A 17,032-nucleotide genomic window follows, 5' to 3' on the forward strand; every position below is an offset into this window, starting at 1 on the left:
ATTTCAGTAATTTTGGGGGAAATAAGGTGGGATAAATGCAGCAGAGTGTAGTCATTAAAAAAGAACAGATTTGGAGTACGATGGACTTTGACTTCGACTATGGGTTCCACCACTTCATAACTGAGTTACTTTGGCTTAGTTGCTTAAATTTTTTTAAAAAATATTTATTCAATTTATTTATTTGAGAGAGAGAGAGAGAGAGAGAGAGAGAGAGAATATCCACATGGCCAATGGGAGGAGGGGCAGAGGGAAAGGGAGAGAATCTCAAGTAGGCCCCACAATGAGTATGGAGCCCAAGACAGGGTACATCTCATGATCCTGAAATCATGACGTGAGCCAAAATCAAGTCAGGCACCTAATGTGCTGAGCCACCCAGGCGCTCCTTAACTTTTTTTACTCTGTTTCCTCATCTGTAACAGGAGCATGCTAGTACTGATCTCGTGGAATTGTGAATGATTAACGAATATATGTATATCCCTTGGCATTGGGTTCTGGCACAAAGTGGGTCCTTGAGATACGAAACCTGTGATTACTGATGGGCTAGTAGCAGGATACATAACTGGACTGGAAGAAGGGGCCAAGGTGGGGAGGGTTTTTGTAGCTAGTAGTAAGTTGATAAAATAATAACAATGGTAGCCAGAAGTTCCTGAAAACTAGGCAGTGTCAAGCTCTTTAAAAGGAGTATCTCATTGAGCTAAACAGCAAACCTATGAAGAATGACGATTGTTATCCTGTTTTATAGATGATGAAATCGAGTATCAAAGAGGTTAAGAAATTTTCCCAGATTGGTAAATAGGAAAGATGGGATATGAACCTGTTTTTATCAGAACCTGTATACTAGGACAGTTTGTATTTTAACCTGAAGGCTATTGGAAGCCACTGAAGAGTTTTTAAATTGGGCAGTCTTAAACCTGTTCTTTCGAAAGCAGTATGGCATATAGATCAGGGGCTCTAATCCAGGTGAGAAACAGTGAGATATCTGATATATTGCAGACATAAGTAGTGTGGGAAAGGTGGAGGAGGTCCTAAGAAATGAGTGACAGTCATCCTGGATTACTGATTGGATTTGGAGAGAAAAGGAGGGAATTTCTATAGCCATTAGTCAGCTTTGGTGCAGGCAGTGGCCTGTGCATTATTACTCAGGGCCTCCAAGTGGAAAAAGAAAACAACCCCAGGGTGTCTTCTAACTTAACGCATATTTCCTAAGCCCTTGCACTCTCAGTCTAGACTAAAAACAAACAAAACAGACTCCTCTTGAAGCTCTCAGATCTCTTACCTTGCTATGCTAGCTTTCAAATTCCAGGCCGCGCTTCCTTTCCCACACAACAAGCCCTCGTATCACACCGGGGATTACAATGATCGTTTGTGTGTACTGGGCGATTGTTCCTTCCACATTGGGGGACTTGAGAGGATGATCTAAGGCTGCTTTCCACTGTCCTTGCCTCCTCCGCCCAGCACTGGAACCAACTATACAATTTGCTGGTCCTCATAAAGGATGACTGGCTGGTGCTGCAATATGGTCTTCAGGCAGCCTGGGGAGGGAGGGTTTCCATCTGAGGTCCTTATTGACGGTGTCATTTAGTTTCATGGTAAAGTTCCTTTGGAGGGACAAAATGTGCTTTAAAGGACAGAGAAAGAATATGTCATTAGATACAGCATTCCATATCTCTGATTAGGTTCTTTAATCTATTAGCCGGGTCAAGGTCTGAGGAACAAAGTGGCCTTTGATAGGAGAGTAAATTAAAACAAGCAAACCTAAGCCAATGGACAACCTCCAAAACCTCGTTTTTCCAACTATGAAAATATTTCTCTTTTCAAGTTCTTTGATTTAAACTGGAATAATTTCTGAGATTAAAAAAATTGCTAGTGACCTGGTCTGATAGGCTTATTTACTGTTATTTACTTGTTTGTACTTTCAATCTCTTTCTCTGTTTTCTTTAGAAAAGGGTGAAGTTTTGAAAAGTAACTCTATTCTGATGCTACATTTTGAATAAATTACGGCCTCTTCCTGTGGACTATGGAGGTTGACGTTTCTCAAAAGCTTTTGTCCACTGACTGTTCCTTTAGATACAGAGGGTGCTCCATTGAACCCAGTGTTTCAGACAATAAATCACTCGAAAAGAGGGCATCGCTCTACTGTTTGAACAGTGTCTGTGCACATGGCTTGGTCATTCAATAGATAGTGATTAACTTCACCTTTTGCTGTCAGTCTCTGAAGTTATAAGCTGGTTAAGCTAATGCCAGTGCATAAGGTTACTGTATGCTCACAGTTTGGTTAGAGGCCCATGTTAAGATCTTAGATCTAACTTCCTTTAACAAACAGGGAGGCTTACACTTGGCTTTGCACACTGAATTATTACTTTAGAGAAATCATCCACTATACTTTGATTACAATCCAGCCTTTTCATTTGTAAGTAACAATTAAGAGTTATTTTATAATTTAGAAATTTCCCTTAAAATGGGAATTTCCAATGAAACTCATTAAATTGGTGAATGGTAGTGAGTAACTGATGAGGTCATACTATCTTGTTATGAGCTATGACAAACACTGCAGAGTGGCAACAAAGTAGAATATAAAAGAGAAGGGTCTGGTTTCTTTTTAGAAGTGTTTTTGCTTATGAAAAAAGCTCCCATAACTCAGTGACGGGTGTTAAGGGAGGCACATGATATGATGAGCACTTGGGTATTATACTGTATGTTGGCAAATTGAATTTAAATTAAGAAAATAAATAAAAATAAAAATAAGAAAGCTCCCAAGCCACTAAACATCAGACCAAAAAATTTATTTTAAAAAAGCATACTTTGATCATCTAGGCTTCCTTTTTCTTTTTCATTAAATTAAACCTTGCATTAGGGGATGATTTTTTTTTCTTTTTTTTTTACCCAGAAGGAAACTTCTTGTTTGGGACAGCTTCAGCAATTTAACCACATTTTACAGCATGTAGAGCAAATAAGAGGCAATCATTTGTCGGTCATAAAGATAAGCCAAGGAATGGAAATACTTTTGTAGGTCATGTCACCTGACAGAAACTTTGGACTGATCCTTTCCTGGTTCAAGAGTTTAGCAATAAGACCTACTTTCCCTATCAGCTGGGCTGAAGCTGATAAAGTTCTGAAGCAAGCAGAGGTTCTTTATGAGCTTTTATTTAATTGTCTTGTGACAAAATGGTTGAGGGACATTGTCTATATTGAGTTACTTCTGGTTGGTATGTTCTTTTGAATAAGTCACTGTCTCCCATGATTGAACTGGGTAAATGGAGTTTGATTAAACACTTAGCATCAAATTTCTAGTGCCTAGTATAGAGCCTTCATCCCTGGGAGTAGTAACTGAAGGAATAATTTTGAATTTAGCCTTAGATTGGTGATTGGCTCTACGTAATTGGGTAGACATGACTCAAGAGAAAGTTAATCAAGTAAGAGCAAGTATTGTATTGTAAGCCCAACAAGTGCATTAGGTGTAGGTGATAGAGATGAGAATGAGCTTTATTTTTTTTTTTTTTTTGAGAATGAGCTTTAGATAGAAATGTTTTTGAAATTACATATGAGATATTTTCTACTATGAGAATTAACACAGTATATCTTCTTCTGGGAATTTGTCCCTAGAAGAGTTCACTTAAAGGTGTTACTCAAAAAGTGGTACATTAGGCCTATATCCACAGGGACCTTCAATGGATTCCAGCTCCTCTGTTCCTTTGAAAGGAACTGAGTGTTGGATTTTCCATACCTGATCTCGCTCACTTTCCCTTCTATCCCTGACTTCACTTCTAATTCGTCTGTGAACACCAATAGCAGGAATATTGTAAATGGAATACAGCTTCTATCCTAACTTCTGTTCTAGTCCTCACTCTATCACAAAGTCCCTGTTGACCTTGAAGTATTCAAAGAACCTCCCTGAGGTTTTCCCTTCTTTGGCTGTAAAATAAATAGTTGAATGAGATGATGGTCAGGCTACTTTACTAATTCCACAATTCTCTTATTTTGTGAATAGACCCTAGTTAGAATAGCTTGAAGCTGACACTTGATCCATTGTTTATTATTTTCTCTACTAAGATGTAGATATGAATCAGTTTTTTTTTTCTTTAAATGTTGGGCTAATTATGTGATATTAGGCAACTATACACCTTATATTCATTAGTATGGATATCTACTAGGTGCTTGTCTATGGCTTCGAAACTGAGAATCTCTCCTGGTATCATCCCTTAGGTGAGTGAAGGTTGAAAACCATTAAGTCTCAATCTCCAATAGGGCTGTGGTAATAGGGCTGTGGTTCGAACATAGATTTTCAGGTATCTTGGAATACATGCATGGTGTACACAGATGAAGACATACTTTTTGATATTTTTTTCTTCTAAGTGGTACCAATATCTCCATGACATAATATATCATTTATTGAGAGCTTACTACATGCTAGACACTGTTGTTAACCATCTACAGTCTTATTTAATCATCTCAAAATGTGAGTTAGTTGCTGTAATACTTATTTTTGTTTTAAAATTATCATATGAAAAAAAAATAAAATTATCATATGTAAGTGAATTAAATATATATATACACAATATTAGAAATATAAACACCCTATATAACAAACACCTCTCAGTTTAAGAAATTCAACTTTTTCAGTACTTAGATGTCTTTGTGTGTCCTCTCTAGCTACATCCCCCTCTTGCCTCTAGAAGTAACCACTACCCTAAATTTTGTGTAAACCATTACCTGTTTTCTTTAGTTTTGCCATCTTTGTATGTATCCCTAGACAATACATGGTTTAGTTGTACTTGTTTTTGAACTTGATGGAATCTTATAGTATGAATTCTTCTAGAATTTACTGGTTTCCCAAAATCTTATTTTTGATACTTATCATTATTGACATGTGTAGCTATAGTTTATGTAGTTTATATATTACTTAGTTTATAATATTCCATTGGATGATTTTGCTATAATTTATTCTACCATTGGTAGATGTTTGGATTGTTCTCATTTTATTTATTTTTGCTGTTATGAACAATGTGGCCTTGGATATTTTTGTACTATACAATGATAGATGTTTTTAAGGGAAAGCAAAATAAAATTTCGCTGTTGTGTGAATCACATCTCTAATGGTTGCAAGTGACTAAACCCATCTTGAACTAGTTTAGGTAAAATAAGAAATGCTGAACAATCAAACCATGGCAATATAGGGATGCAGTGGACTTCCTGAAAAGCTGAAATAAAGAGTCAAAAACTCACTCCAGGATCTCCCTCCAGCTCATGCTATTGTTTCCCTCTCTGCGTTGACTTTTTTCTCTTTCACTGTAGATTGGCTTCTTCTGGATGGCAAGAAACATTGCTGTCAACATTTCCTGAGTTCTACATCAAAAAGATCTCATACAGGCCTTTGGATCTACTGTAGCATTAAATATGCAAATGAATCACTTCTGACCCTGACTGTTCTCACCTCCACCCCCACCATCATAACCACTTCTGTCACAACGTAGACTCCGAAACTTCCCTTTTAAGTCTTAAACTCTTCAAACTTCTTCTTTTATGATCACCCATTTCCTTTCCTCTTAGTATTAGATCAAATTAGCCCAAATGCATCAAATGGCCTAATTCTTCCTGTTCTTCCAGTAGATTCCTACCTGGAACTATGTTAGTTCAGGTCCTCTGAGAAGCAGATGCTAAGATGAGGTTCGACATACAAGAGACTTGTTGAGGAAAACCTTGTGGGAGAAAATGGGGAGGGAGCTGGAGGAGGCTGGGAAAGCTCAGACCCAGCTATGCAGAACTGATCCTTGTGAAGGAGAGAGGGAAAGAAGGCAAAGAATAAATGCCTTAACATTTCAATTCAAGGAGCCCCTGGGTAGCTCAGTCAGTTATGCATCCGACTCTTGATTTCAGCTCAGGTCATGAGTTCAGTGTCATGAAATGGAGCTTCACATTGGGCTCCATGCTGAGTGTGGACTCTGAGATTCTCTCTCTCCCCTTTTTTCTGACCCCCCCCCCCAAAAAAAAAACAAATAACATCTTAAGAAAAAAAAGATTTCAATTCTGAGGAAGTTTAGGCAAGGCTAATTTGGAGTCTTTAAACTAACAATGCCCATTAGAGGAGTCCTGCATGTTTCAGGAATGGGCCTGCCTTAGTGGGCCTGCTGTGCTTAGTCATGGCTAGGAGCAGCCACAGAAAGCATGGCCTCAGAACAAATGTGGTGATGGATTTCAGAGGGCTGCAGCTGGGACCATTGGTCTATTATGCTTCCCACAGTGGCCACCATAATTACTATCCTAGCAATCTTTTTTGGTATATTCTATGGGATAACGGTCTTCTTTTTCATGCCTTCAAATGCCAGGTCATTGAAAGGGCTGATTATTCAAATTCATGTGGCATCTCTGACTGAATACTTTCTGTTCATCACATTTTATTTTATTTTAAAATGCTTTTACTAATTAACTCAATTCACCCTTACCATCCTAGTTGCTTCTTTTGTTTTTCTTCCTATAAATATTATTATTGTAATGTATGCATGGTGGCTTGGATCCTGAATCTCCAGCCCTCTTTGAGTAACCCATAGTAATCACCAATTCCTAACTGCAGAAATGTATTAGACAAAGAAAATGTCATTGCTAAAACCAAGGTTTGGACCCCAAATACTTTTGTGATTTTTCTCAATGGATCAAATGGACAGCTCATCTGAGTCACAAGGACTCCCTTTCCTTGGTGGGTTGAAGTTTGACTGGAAGATTTATATCATGTTTGTGACTCATTTAGAGTGGTTCCTGCTTCTTCTTTTAAGTGGGAGGGAGAGTGGGGAAGGCATCCCTTGGAGGGACCATATACTATACAAATGGAAAGAGAGCATAAATATTACTGCAGTGACAACATAATCATAACTAGGATGGTCCTGGGAAAAGTGAGTTATGTGCTCACTCTAGGGTCTCTCCTCTCAGAAGCAAGGAAAGCTTATACCTCTCACCTCACCAAACATATGGAAAGAAAGAGAGCAGTGAAATGTTTTAAGACAGATATCTGAAAAAAGAGGGATGCAGAAAGATAAAACTTTTAGCCTTTTTTCCTTTTCAAAATGTGACACCCCTTAGGACTCAAGATTCACTTAAGTGTCTTTATTCCAGAGTTCTTCCTCACTCCTCAGGTGAGGATAACAAAGCATGAGTAGGGGCTGTTCTCCCTTCAAGGCTCCTCCAGAGTTATTTCTAATGATTATCAGCTTGAATCATCTGTACCTGGGGATTCTTGGTGGCTTTCCAGAGTAAAGAGGACACATCTTCTTGGAGAGCATATTTTTTTCCAAAAATTTAAGGGAAAATTACTTTTATGTTAAATCAAACCCAGATATGTGATTATTAGAATGCAAAACTCATCTGGATTTTAAAAACATAATGTGCAACTTCAAAGATATATTGTCCTTGGGAGGTCACTTTATACTCCTGTTCTGATCCCTTCTTAGTGTTCTTATTTGCTATTCTAAACTATTAGTTATATTTTGTTGGAAAAGTTTGAAAAGAACTACCCAAGAAATTAGAGTGTGTCATCAACATTCTCATAGCTCTTTTGTCTCTTTCCAAAAGTGGATGAATGACACTGGACATTACCAGCTTTTTACTGTTGTGACAGCCATCTGAGCATATCATTGTAATTGATAATTCAGACTGTATTACCCAATGTGTAATAAGACTCAAGACAACCAGAACTTCCCATGATAAATGGAGATGAGCTTTAAGTAGGTGTGGAGGTGAGCCAGGATTTTTTCCTTCAACAGTATTTTATTGAGTGCCTCTTATGTTTTGAGAGCTGTTCTAGAAATTGTGGTAAAGCAGTGAACAAGACAGATAAAGGCCTCTTCTGAAGTATAATGGAGGTGATAGAGAATAAATATTGACAAAAACTAATAAATAAGGAAACAAATAAAAGCATTCCAATAGTGCTTTAACTGCCGGGGGGGGGGGGGGGGGAAACAAAGCAGGAAAGTAGTTACAACCTGCTTAGTGTGAGAGACATTGATGGCTTCTGTGAGGAAGTGACGTTTGACCTTAGAACTAAATAGAGAGAAAGAGGCAGTCAGATGATGATGAGGGAAGACTCTTTCAGGAAGTAGCAATGGCAAGTGCAAGGAACCTGGGACAGCACTGGCGTTTTTGAGGAACAGAGAGAAAGCCAGTGTGTGGGCCACAGTGGATGAAGGGGAGTTTGGTTGGAGAGAAAGGCAGGGAATATGTCATATGGGGCCCTATAGGTCATGAAAAGGAGTTTGACTAATATTCTAACTATAATAAGAAGTTACTACAGGGTCTTAAGCTGGGGAATGTCATCACTGTCCAGATTTTATCAAATAGTAACACTGTCTCTTCCTGAATAATTTGCCTAAAAAGGATATTATGGCTATGGATATGCATGGAAATTAAACAAAATATGGAAGAAGGGCCTCAATGAAAATTGACCTCACTTAAACATGAGAAGACAAAATGGTGGCTGAGAGTGTTAAAAGGATTTAAGGATCATGACTTTTAATAATGAATGAAAGCTTCAATTTTGTTATGAAGAAAAATATTTTGTCTGTTATATATTACAGAAGGAATTCCCATTCAAAAAACTGAAAATTCTTGGGTATATACAACAATAAATCTTTTAAGAAACATATGGAAAATTCATATATCTAGAGCTTGATTTTTAAGAAGCTCAGACTTCATTATATACAACATGCTATGAAATTTTGTTTATAATTTAACCTATTCGAGTCAAAAAAACACAAGAAGTTTAAGGAATATGAATAACATTTAAAATGGCCCTGTAGGTAGTTTTAAAGTCATGTATTAGCACAGTGTTTCCAATAGTGCTTTAACTGCTGGGGAGTTAAATATGATAACCCCACCTCTTTAAGACCTTGAAATGAGGGTGGGGGGGAACCTCAGTCTGGAATGAAAACAGTACAATCATGTTTCCAAGGAAAGTGTAATGAGATAGGAAAAACAAAAACAAAAAAATCACCAACTCATTTGGAAGCTCATGAAAGGCAGAGAAGAGTTTGTGCATCTCAGCCTGATTTGCCTTGCCATGTGAATCATTTAACAGGAAAAAACACAGGACTGAGTCAGCTTGAACAGTTTCTTGTTGCCCCTGCTGAGGCCCTCATTTGCTGTGGCCTCTGTTACTCTCCTCAGACCTTGCTTCCCTCCTCTTTTCTCACTGTAGGGAAACAGGAAGTCATGTTTATTCATAAGATGGACTGGGATCACACCCAAGGCAATATCAAACCTTTACCTTTTCTGGGCTTGGGAGGATGTGCAAGGATCAAGGACAAGCTTCTGGTTAGAGTGAGAGACAAGGCCAGACCCCTGAAAAATCAACCCACAACCAACATTGATACAGGCCCTAGAGTGACCTAGAGCATGAGATCTCATCAATTTCCACTGATCCTCTGGTCAAGCTTTATTCCTTATAAAAGTGAGACAGCTGGAGCCTCAACAGGAAAAGGAGCTTGCCCAAGATTATGGGGTGAGCAACACTTGGATCCAGACCTTTTGACCCCTAGGACTGTGCCATTTGTCATGCTTCCTTGGCAGATGGTTCTAACACAGGGGGGCATTGCGTGGCATCTCCTGGGTGCTTTGTTACAAACCTTTATTCCCCTTTGTCTTTCAATTCTATCTTGTGGCCACCTACAATTAGCTCCTGTAATGGGGTCATCCCTTGTGTGACATAAATTGAGTTGCATTAAACTTGAAAATAAGGAGAGAGAGAGAGAGAAGGAGAGAGAAAAATTCATATGTTTCTTACTCCACCCTACTTCACTCTCTCTCAACAGGGAGAAAGTACCTAAAGAAGATTATTGCTATGAGGGGCATAATGAGCTAAATGGGTGTTACCCAGTCTGAAAAATCTTAGCAATGTCAATAAGCCACTTGAGACAACAAGGCACCTGTTGTTCTGTCCTCATTCCTTATCGGTCCTAGGCTTTGGGACGGGGAACTTTCTGGAAAGAGAAGGAGCCTTTGTGGAGTAAAAAGGGGGGAAGTTTTATGAACTTGGGGCTCTGAAACATATCAGTGACAAGAGGATCATGGGATTGACAGTTTTCTTTCTACCTTTCCTAACAGCTATTCATCTCATTGTCAGAGATTTCCAGTAAAAGTCATAGTAAGAATCAAATGTAATCCCCTAAGTACACTCACAACAAGTTAGCTCCAGCCATGCCAGAAATTCTCAGTGGAATTCCAACTCAAGTGTTGTGTGTGATCAATCCAACAGGTAAGTGAAGTGACTCTACAGAGGAAATTCACGTGACCACCGTGGCCTGGGTTTTCTTAGCATATGCAGATTGTATTCATTTTCATCACACCAACTGCTTACAGTACAGGGTTGTTTAAATGGATTGGGAAATCTCATGAAAACCATTAAGCCAAATAGTTCCGGCTTATAGGTACACACCTGAGTATCTTACCATTTTCCAGAGGCAATCAGAAACTTGCTTGGAGAGAGCATGGGTGCTGGAGTTTGGCTGCTGGGGTGTGGATCCTCATGCTACCATTGTTTTGCTCTATGACAATGCGAAAGTTATATAAAATTTTTGTACCTCAGCTTCCTCATTAAATATGGGTATAATAATCGTGCCTACCTCACAGGATTATATATGAGGCCCAAATGCAATAATATATAGTCTATCCTGCCTGGTATCTAGTAACTGTCTGTTGAAATGACAATGAAGATAATAGAGATGTCTCTTAACCTATAATTGTAATTTCGCTTATTTAAGCCAAGTGTTCTAATTCAGTGGAGTTTGCCAAACACAGTGAAATCCTTGGGCTTCATTGCTCTCCTGTTTTCATGCTACTTCCTTTAAGCAGGAAGTATACCTGTTGACTGGAGACTTTTTAGCAATGTATATATTATGCTGACTTCACCTATGTGCCCTCAGGGCTAGCAGCCATCAAAGCAGGGAGCAAAAAAGTGTGTTGGTGGGAAATAAATGAGGAAGAACACGAACAAAAAAGAGGCCTGAGCTCATTCAATGACAATATTTATTGTATGGAACAATAACATGCTTCAGACGTGTTTGTTCTGTTATTCTGTAAATATGGAAGAAATGTCATTGCTCAATAGCTGTCTTGATCACTTACCAGATAGACTTGTGAGGTAGAGTTGTCTCTGGGGGCCTTCAAAACACAGTGGCATTTTTGCTTTGAAGCTTTTCTGAGGAGTGCCAGATTGGGTGAGTCATGAGTGAAAAAGAGCGCCATCTATAGGCTAGTTGTTTATGATAAAATACCTCATGTTCTTGGCACCATTTTAGAGCAGAACTTCTCAATGGGCTTGAGATTTAGTGGAAAAGTTTAAATGACAACCAACACCCCAATCCTAATAGATTGCAAACTTCAGTGAGGCAGCATGGAACTTTAGAGTGAGCTTGAGCTTTGGCCTCCGTCAGACTTCCATCCTGGTTTAAAGTCAGTAGCTGTGTGACCTTGACACTCATAGTGAACTTCTATGAGGAAATTATCTCAGAAATATGGGTAATAAAGATACTCAATAATATGATTGTCTTGTTTTATTTCTTTGCCTCTTACTTTCTAGTCTCACAGTGCCATTTGGGGCTCCAGATGTACAGGCCTGAATTATTTTGCAGGTAGTGAGTCAAGATACTGGAGGAGGCATAAGCTATCTGAGGACTTTGGATCTTTCTTTTAAATGGAGGCCCAGGGCCAGAGTCAGTGTTCATGCTTTGCAGCCCGTTGGTTGGCTGTTCCGGCAAGTCAGAAATACTGAGGGCAGGGGCTACTCATGAGTGCTTCCTGGTGAACTACTGCATATGGATGTGCTTCATAAAGTGTCAAGGGTTCTAGTACAGTGACCTCTACCACTGTTGTCAGCATTTATCCTTTTTCCTTTTCATTTTACAGGTTAGGAAATTGAGACCCGGGAAGATGAAAGTGATTTTCCCGAGCACATACCTCATTATCCTTCTCCTCATCACAGCAGCAAACAGTGCTTGCCTCGTGCCAACTACTGATCTAGGTACTTTGCATGCATTACTGGTAATCACATAATCTTCGTAACAACCTTATGAAGTGGTTTCTATTATCCTTGTCTTACAGATGAAGACACTGAAGCTCAGAGAGGACACACAGCTGTTAGGTGACTGGGATTTGAACCCTAGCAGTCTGACTCCAGAGTAGTCACTTTGGCAGCTATACTGTACACATACACATGAAAAAAATAAAAACTAGGCTCAGATGACAAACACATTTCTCTTTTATATTTGATCCCTTCTTTTTTCACTTCATAGCACATTTTGATTACTGTATTAGTTAGCTTTTGAGAATGTTATAGAGATCGAAACAATGCACAGAAAATGTATTGGTTGTATAAAAAGAGGAAATAGCTGCTAAAGTCAATTAATATAATCCAAAGATACCTTTGAGATACTCTCCTATGGGGTTGATTATGGTAGAGGTGAAGAGTGGGTAGGTGGTTTGTTCCCAGAGAAATACAAGACATGTCTAGTACAGCCGAAGTGAGGAGACATATGGAAACAGAATAAAGTCCAGTAGAAATTAGGGAAGAAAGGAATTACATTAAGAGGATAAGGGTTTCAGGTGAGAGATGGCACTCTGGTGTGAGAGAAGCCCAAGATTTAGCAGGCTCCAGTAAGGATGAGCAAGGACCCAGAAGCAATATCATATCAGAAATGGATAAACAAATCAAAACAAAAGCACCAAAGCTGCTCAGCTTAGAGAAGAAAAGACAGGGATACGAAGGCTCACTTTTCATATTTTAGGGTTGCTATACGGCAAAGGGATCAGATTTATCTGTGTTGTTCTAGAGGACAGCAGAAGGGCAAATGTATGCAACTAGAGGGAGGAGAGGAACCTTCCAATAACAAACACAATGCCAGCATTTCAGCCACAACAACAGAAAGGACTACTTTCATAATTAATGGCTCTTGGTCACTGCAAAGATATATAAGTGGAGGTGCATTACTGGTAATGTAAAGGGAAACAAAGCACACTGCACAACAAGAAATATTAGACTATGTTTCCACTTCATAGAACTTATATGCATATAAAAATACACTGAACAAACTCATAAAGACTTGCCTTATATAGTCATTTTTTCAGTTTTTAGGGAACATATATTCAATAATTTAAGACAACCTATAATAATTTTTTTAATTTGGAAAAGCTTAGGAAGATTAATTAATTACATTTTCTGAGGTCACCACTAAAGCCAAGATTCAAACCCATCTCTGTCTGACTTAAAGTCTAGTCTTTATTTCAGAAAACCACAATCCCTCTTTTTAGTGGACTAAGAAGGGGATGAGTAAACAAAATGTGGAAGTAGTAGACATAGAATACTACATTGTAGGATATAAGGAGCTTTTAAAGTGGCAAACAGCAGATTTGGGAAGTATGACTGGAAAGTGACGGCACAATTAAGTCCATTGGAGCTGACTGGTGACAAAGCAGGGTTGTGGAAGATGGATGACCACACCTTGGCAAGTAGCAGATGTGAAATCAAGATAGAGTTGCTACTTTTCTCCATACGAGCAAGGTGTAACTGACAAAAATACCCCCAAACCAGTATTAAGCATATTTCTCTATCCTTTAAGCTATTTTGATTTTTTAGTCACTTCTTATCCTTTCACAATATTTATTCTTTTGGGATTAAATTTCCTTTTTTATTTTCCTACATAAGCTAGATTTGATACCGGGAATAGATTCTGTGGTCCTGGCTACTTGAGTGCAGAGTGGAGTCTGGCCACATTTAGGACCAGGAGTGGTCTTAGCTGAGTTAGAACCTGATAACATTATTTATACAAGTGTAGTCTGTCTCCAAGATAGAGGGAGGTGTTTTATGACCACAGGCTTTATGAGTTGTAGCTATAAAATAATCAATCTTTTAAAGCAAACATAGCACAATGTCTCTATCCAAATGTGAGTTGTCCTTCAGAGCTGTGACCCTTGGAAACTTTTCACACATATTGGCATAAAACATATTTAAGCTTTTCAGTGGAAACATCTTTCAGACCCAGTTTATCATACATACGGACACACACATACACACACACATTATTTTAAAGAACACTTTAGGGGTGCCTGGGCAGCTCAGTCACTTAAGCGTCATGATCCCAGGGTCTGGGATCAAGTCCCACATTGGGCTCCCTGCTCAGCGGGGACCCTGCTTCTTCCTCTCACTCTGCCTGCCACACCCCCTGCTTGTGCTCTTTCTCTGTCATATACATAAATCTTTAAAAAAAGTAAAGTACACTTTATTTTTTAACAGGAAATGTTTTATCTTGCTTGATAACCAATTTTATTTCCCAGAAGGACTGACTGGCTGTGAATATCTCTTGGCTATCTGAAAAATCAAATCAGTCATTAAAAGACCAAGTGTTACCACGGAAGAGGTAAAAAAAAATGAGGTGCTGACTCTGAAAAACATACCCAGGGGAGAACGGCTAACTGTTCAGAATATTGGCTGGAACGAGTGAATGATTTGCTCATCATTAGCCAGAAGCTGGAGAGAGGTGGATATATGGCTACTGGACTCAGTTGAGAGATACCATGCAAGAGGAGAAGAAGCCTGACAGATTTCGCAAGTTCTGACAGTTATAGCAGCTTCACCTATGGGGAGACTGGCTGGGCTAAGACAGGAAGGACCCCTTCAGGATGTGCATTATGGCTGGTACTTTCACCGCTCTTATTCCTTATTCATCCTTAGTCTTTTTATTATTGTTTCACTGAGGTTAGATGTTGCTTAGTATGGCTAACTCTCAACACTATGTAATTCCTAAAGAATTTTGGCAAGAGCGGGGTACCTGGGTAGCTCATTCGGTTAAGCATCTGCCTTTGGCTTGGGTCATGATCTGAAAGGTCCTGGGTTCAAGCCCCACACTGGGCTCCTGTTTAGCGGGGGGCCTGCTTCTCCTTCTGCCTACAGCTCCCCCTGCTTGCACACTCTCGCTCTCTCTGTCAAATAAATAAATAAAATCTAAAAGAAAAAAATTTTTTGGGGGGGCAAGATTTCCAAAGAGTGTTCCACAAGGGTTTTCATGTTTCATTACTTTCCAGTCTAATTTGAAGTCTGTGCCCATCTTGGAGTTTCAAGGGAGAAATTATGCTCAAGGTATATGGAAAAGAGCAATCTTTAGGTAGCCCAGGGGCTTCCCTGTCTAGTGTCTGGATCAGAGAAGCACAGATAACCACTTTTCATGTGTATCCTCTGTAGAGCGGAGCTGACTTGAGAAGCAGACAGTCTTTCTCTTTCATCTCTAATAAATAATGGTGCTTTGAGCAATGCGTGTTTACTGGGAACAAATTCCACCACTGGGTGTGGTGGAAACACAGAGCCCTGGGGACGGTGCAATTTCTGCTGTCGTCCACAGTATTTCCTCCCTTGTCTTGGACGTTCCTGCCTCCTCAGACCAGGGCAGTGGCAGGTCCGGAGAGGTGTCTGCGTTGTCCTCCTACAAAGATGAGGAGGTGATGGTAGTGGTGGAGTGGCTCTGGGGCAGGAATTCCATCTTGCAAAGTCTGTCTTTACAACACAGTCAATAGGGGCAAGCCATGTCAGCAGCTGAATGATTTCCTTGTTGATAGGAGCTGAGGAAAAGATGAATAGCTTTGTGGAAGGAAAATTGGAGGATAGAAAGGAAGAAGAAAAAAGTTAAGCATTAGGGAAGACTTAGGAGCTGGAAGAAATGTCAAGGTGGATGTTTGCTTTTTCAGTTTGGCATGGAGACACAGAGAAATAATCTTTTCATCCTTTTTTTTTTTTTATGATAGTCACACAGAGAGAGAGAGAGAGGCAGAGACACAGGCAGAGGGAGAAGCAGGCTCCATGCCCTGGGAGCCCGACGTGGGATTCGATCCCGGGTCTCCAGGATTGCGCCCTGGGCCAAAGGCAGGCGCCAAACCGCTGCGCCACCCAGGGATCCCCTAATCTTTTCATCCTAATTAGCAAAGCCCTGGTGTCTGTTCTGCCCTGGGGAGCACCAGCCGTTATATTGAGCCTCTAAGTAAAGATAGCCAACTTATGTAAGTGTTCTAATCCCATCTTGTGGTGAGAGGCCCAAAAATTCTAGGGGCCAGAATCAATACCTGTAGTGTACACATAGGAAGTGGTGCCCTCAAATAGGACCAGGGCATCTGACCACCTTTTGTTATGTGTGTTTCTTTATAAATGTTGTATGGTGTCAGATCAGTTCACTTGATTTTTTTTTAAACAAAACTGTAGGCCATCTCTGAGAAAAACTCAGCCTAAACAATGGAAATATATATATATATTATATATATATACATCTGCACACAGAATTCGCATACAGCAAAGCCAACACACACCATGGAGTGGTTTTGATAACCAAGAGTGGCTTGTCCTCTGTTCCAACCCATCAGGATGATAATCAACGTGGTCCGGGAAATGCTTGTTTTGGGTTGATCCATCTGTGGGTATGTTTCTTCCTGTCATCTGGGTTTCGAGTCACCTGCCGATCTGTTTCAGTGGGTGCTAGGTCACAGCCTGCCCTGTCCAGGTTTTACGGGGCACTTTCTTGAATCAAAGCTGATTTTCCACTGAAGAGAATTCTGTCTCTGGCAATTCCAAAATATAGCATCTCAAATGTAGATACTTCAACTGTGTTTACGTGTGTTGTGCAGGCTCTTTCTTTTCTTAGCTTTGAATTCTTCAGATATGGGATGTGCTGGAGGTGTGATTCCTGCATCATTCAAGTGTTATTTTGCAAATCGTCTTGGCTAATGTGTTGTGCACAAGTTGCCCGTGACTGGGGCTGTGGTCTGTGATTTTTTATTTTTGTTTTTTAAAAATTTTATTTTGTTTAAATTCAGTTGATTAACATATAGTGTATTATTAGTTTCAAAGGTAGAAATTGGTGATTCTTCAGTTGTATATAATACCCAGTGCTCATTACATCACATACCCTCCTTAATGACCATTGCCCAGTTACCTCATCACCCCCCTGCCCCCGCCCAGCGACCCTCAGTTAGTTTCCAATTGATTGAGAGTCTCTTATGGTTTGTCTCCCTCTCT

At 39.6% G+C, this 17,032-nt stretch overlaps 1 long non-coding RNA gene across 26 annotated transcripts in view; it reads left to right on the forward strand.

Moving 5' to 3' along the window:
• LOC140641532 (uncharacterized) overlaps positions 1–17,032 on the forward strand; it is a 155,597-nt gene that overhangs the window by 78,289 nt on the left and 60,276 nt on the right. For 19 of the 26 annotated variants that reach the window (XR_012038072.1, XR_012038050.1, XR_012038070.1 and 16 more), the window contains 3 exons: positions 10,087–10,237; positions 11,887–12,001; positions 14,311–14,671. This is a non-coding gene — a long non-coding RNA (uncharacterized lncRNA). The remainder of the gene's footprint in view (positions 1–10,086; positions 10,238–11,886; positions 12,002–14,310; positions 14,672–17,032) is intronic. The other 7 variants (XR_012038063.1, XR_012038064.1, XR_012038056.1 and 4 more) reach the window with 4 other exon arrangements.

This window comes from Canis lupus, chromosome 10 (assembly GCF_048164855.1).
Source record: "Canis lupus baileyi chromosome 10, mCanLup2.hap1, whole genome shotgun sequence".
In the NCBI taxonomy this organism is placed as follows: Eukaryota; Metazoa; Chordata; class Mammalia; order Carnivora; family Canidae; genus Canis; species Canis lupus.